The 4364-nt window shown below is 46.3% G+C and overlaps 1 non-coding gene across 1 annotated transcript; it reads right to left on the reverse strand.

The window, feature by feature from the left end:
• Positions 1-915: 915 nt before the first annotated feature.
• LOC115072406 lies at positions 916-983 on the reverse strand. Its single transcript, XR_003851461.1, has one exon. It is a non-coding gene; the product is annotated as a small nucleolar RNA SNORD50 (small nucleolar RNA).
• Between the last annotated feature and the right edge of the window lie 3381 nt (positions 984-4364).

Below are 4364 nucleotides of genomic sequence, written 5' to 3' on the forward strand. Positions count from 1 at the left end.
ACTGATCCTCTGCCCTCTATCTCTTAAGTGCTGAGATTACAGACTTATTGGTTTTATGTGGTGCTGGGGAGGGGACCCAGGGCATCATGCTTTGTAGGCAAGCACTCTGCCAACAGCTACATCCTGAGTTTTTCCCCTACCCACTTTTTATGTGTATGAACATTGGCCTGTACGTGTGTACACCATGTGTATGCTGGTACTCTGTAAGACCAGACTAGAAAAGGCCGTTATTAGATCCCCTGGAACTGTAGTTACAGAGACAGTTGTGAGCCACCATGTGGGTGTTTGGAACTGAACCTGGGTCCTCTGGAAAAGCAGCAGTGCTCTTAACTGCTGAGTCACCTCTCCAGTCCCTCCATTGCCCTCTTAACCCATACTTAACTTTGAGGCCTACACTCTGGGGTCCCCCATTGCAGAATACAGCACCCTAGCCACCTAGTTTTCCAATCAGGCATCCCTCCTTCCTATACCTCCATATTCAGTTCATCACCAAATCCTGCCCATGTGGCCTCTGGTGCCTGCTGTCTACATTTCTGCAGCTTCCCAAGACGAGAATCTGTAGCTCAAGCTAGCCTCACACTCATGGTAATCCTTAGCTTCCTGAGTTGCTGGGATTACATGCCAGACTCCAAGCCACCCTTTCCTGCCTGGACTTCTGCATGCTTTCTATGTGGTCCACTTGTCCCCACGCCTGCCCTAACCAACCCATTCTCAACACAGCAGCCAGAGTGATTTCTTCACACTGGGCAGACACTTGCCCCAAGCCCTCAGGGTCAGGCTAACTCTTGGTTTCCAAGGCTGTAAGATCTGGCCTCTGCAGCTTAATTTTTCTTTCCCCTTTAACCTGTTCTCCCCTTCAACTCTGATGACAGCAGGTTTTTTTTTGGGGGGGGGGTTGTTTGTTTTTTCTTTTCTATCTCAGAAGCCAGATTCATAATTAAGGTTTTCAACAAATTCAGGTTTGGATAGGATCATCACAGATTTTTTTTATTTGTTTTTTGCAGAGTTGGGGCCTGAACCTTGGGCCTTTGCAGATACTAGGCAAGCTCTCTATTTTAGCCCCACACCAGTTCTCTTAGTTTTGTACCTTACCATTCTCTCTACTCCAGACCTTTCTACAAACTATTCTGGAACATTCTCCCCGACCTGTCTCTGGATAACTCATTGTTTAGGTCTTATCTGAAAAGATTTCCTTCAGAAGCCATCAGTAACCATCCTAAATAAGGTGAAATGGTCCTGCTATGCGAAGTATTCCGTGTACTCCTCACAGCAGGCATGAGGTAGGTCCTATTATGCCCATTTTATCTTAGAAAATGACACTTCATCTACTTCAATCAATACCTCATGAATGCTTACCATGTGGCAGTCATTGTCTAGGGCTCAGATGCATCAGTGAGCCATGCAGACTGCTGCCTTACGGCATACACTGTATAGCATTAGGAGACACATTACATGGGAAAAATAGTGAATAAATGCATTTGTAGCTTGTTAGAAGGTAGTAAAGAAGAATCAGGCACTGCTCATTGAAAAGGTGGTATACTGGCTACTTTCCCATTGTTGTGACCCAAATACCTGACAAAGACAATTTGAAGACTGGTGAAATGTCTCGGTGGGTAAGAGAACTTGCTCTGCAAGCATGAGGACCCAAGTTTAAGTCCCCAGTAACCACTTTTAATAAATCTAGGTATGGCTGTGTGTTTCTGTAACCCCAGCAGTTGGGGACAGATATAGATGGATCCCTAGAGCTTGCTAGCCAGCCAGCCTAATCATAACGGTCAGCTTCTGGTTCAGTGAGAGACCCTATCTCAAGGCAGTAAGGCAGAAAGTGTTACCTGATGTCCTGCGCTGGCTTCTGCATGTGCATTCACAGGCTTACACACCTGCACACTCCCATGCATGCACTTCGCACACATGTACCACCTTCATCACCACCATCACCTACATACACAAAAAAAGGGAAGGAAAGAAGAAAGGAAGGAAGGAAGAAAGAAAGAAAGAAAGGAAAGAAGGAAGGGGTTCTGAAGATCTCTTCAGCAGTTAGAGCACTTGCTGTTCTTTTTATAGGATTTTACTTTAATTTTTTAATTTATGTGTATGTATGTGTGTCTGTGTGAGTGTATGCCACCTGCATGTGGGTGCCTGTGGAGGTGAAAAGACAGTGTCAGATCCCCTGGAGCTAGAGCTACAGGCTGTTGTGAGTTGCCTGACATGGGTGCTGGGAACTGAATTGGGGTCTGATAGGTAAAAACCTAAACACAAACAACTCCGGCAGAGCAGGGTTTATTTGGAAGATCACATGGGGTGGCTCTCAGCTCAGGAATGAGGAAGCCACCAGCTCACAAGCTAGGGCTGGAGGCTCTTATAGGGGTGCAGAAGGCAGGAAAGATAAAAATAGCTTTGGTGACAGGCAGGAGTCAATACATTGGGAAACATATCAGAGGGAAACAGAATATGCCGACTCAATTCCTGCTTTCAAGAAGCCCCCCGGAACCTGTCTTGTGGGACTTTACTACACTGGGGGAGGGTCACTGCAGACCTGGAATCTAACATTCCAGCCTTTTGTGTTATAGGATGGGGGCGGTGTTTCTCATCTGGCTACTTCCTGCTGGTCAGGGTCATTGTGGGGAGAGGCTGGGGGCTAGAGTATGGTCAGGCAGTGGGGGTCTCCACTTTGTGCATCTGGACAAGGTTTTCAGTGGTCAGCAGGCATTCATACACATGGGGGAAAGGAAAGTAACATTTGGTTAAATTTAGTGTGTGTGTCATTGGATCTGGTCCTGAAGGTACCTGAAGAGGCAGGGGGCAATAGTTAGCACTAGAGTAATAGAAAGCAGGGGGCCAGGGCTGGAAAGATGGCTCAGTGGTTAAGAACACTGGCTGTTCTTGAAGAAGACCTGGGTTGGAATCCCAACACCCACATGGCAGCTAACAACTGCAGATCCAGTTCCAGGGGATCCAACAGCCTCTTCTCTCCTCTGCAGGCATTGCATGACATGGGTGCACTTACCTACATGCAGGCAATACATGCATACACATAAAATTAATAAATAAAATATTAAAAAAGAAAAGAAAGAGAAAAAGAAGGGGACCGAATAGGGGCAGAAGCCAAGGTATCAGTCCTGCAAAAATATCCCCTGTTGGTATTGCCACGTTTTAAGCAAGAGGTCCTTAGCCACCTGCTGAAGGCATTTTACATTGAGTTCAACCTTCCCCAATTAGTTGACATAGTAACCACCTGTCCTCCCTGACCTTTACCCCCTTCACTTCTCTAGCTTTCTATTGGTGACCATTGATGTCCTCACCCCAGCATCTCAGAGTCTTCCCCTTCTCTTCTCCTATAGACCCAGAACTCTCCACTTGGAACCACCTTCTTCTCATCTCTATTTATTCCTTTATGCACAACCATACTACAACCTTAGTCTGCCTAAGAATTGTTCTTTTGGAGACCTTATGGCCTACCCATGTACCCTCCTACCCAAATGTCAATAGCTTTGTTTCTAATCTGTTCCTCCCTGAGTTCCTTACCTCTTTTCCTTAGTACCCCCACCCTTGGTCCAGCCTATCTCCATGTTGCTACTTGGGCTGTGCCCCTTCCACCATACTTTCTACTGTCTAGCCTCCCTTTCTCTGCCTCACCAGAGATCTTTCCACATCGATTCTTGCTGCCTTTTTCATGTGGCCATTTCTGCTCTTTCTCCTCTTAGCCAAAGGAAGGTGCCCTGCCTCAACTCTGACCCATACTCTGATCTACTGCTTTGTATTCACCCCTCTTTTCTTCCTACTGGTCAGCTCACTTCATGAGCTTGCGCTCACTGCCCAAACACTTTCCATCTTCTCCTTATCCCATTTCCCTTCAGGAACCTTTGACTACCAGTTTTTCCACTGATTCTTACCTCTTCCTCTCCTTATCTGCCTTTTCCTACTTCTCCCATACTTAAATTTCAAACTCTCTTTTCTTCCTGTCCCATGAAGCAAGTTCCCACAAAACTTCCTTTTTCTCCTTTTTCCATTCTCCATTGTTTGCATTTCCCCTAAAAGCCCCATTGGCCAAGACACTCCTGTTCAAACAGCTTGTCTACATAGCATCTACATAGCATTAGTCAGGGTTCTCCAAAGAAACAGAACCAGTAGAATGAATATGTATGCATAGAGATTTATCAGCTTAGTTCACAGGATAGAGTCCGAGTAGTCCAACAATGGCTGCACCACACTGGAGAGGCTGAGAATCCGTAGTCGCTCAGTCCACAAGGCTGGATGTCTCAGTAGTTCCAATCTGGCGCCGAAGGTCTGACGAATTCCAAAAGATCAGCTAGTCTTCAGTCTACAGCAGCAAGACGAACTCACCAGCGAGAGAGAAGGCAAGC

Source organism: Nannospalax galili, unplaced genomic scaffold (genome assembly GCF_000622305.1).
Source record: "Nannospalax galili isolate Female #2095 unplaced genomic scaffold, S.galili_v1.0 scaffold1402, whole genome shotgun sequence".
Taxonomy (NCBI): Eukaryota; Metazoa; Chordata; class Mammalia; order Rodentia; family Spalacidae; genus Nannospalax; species Nannospalax galili.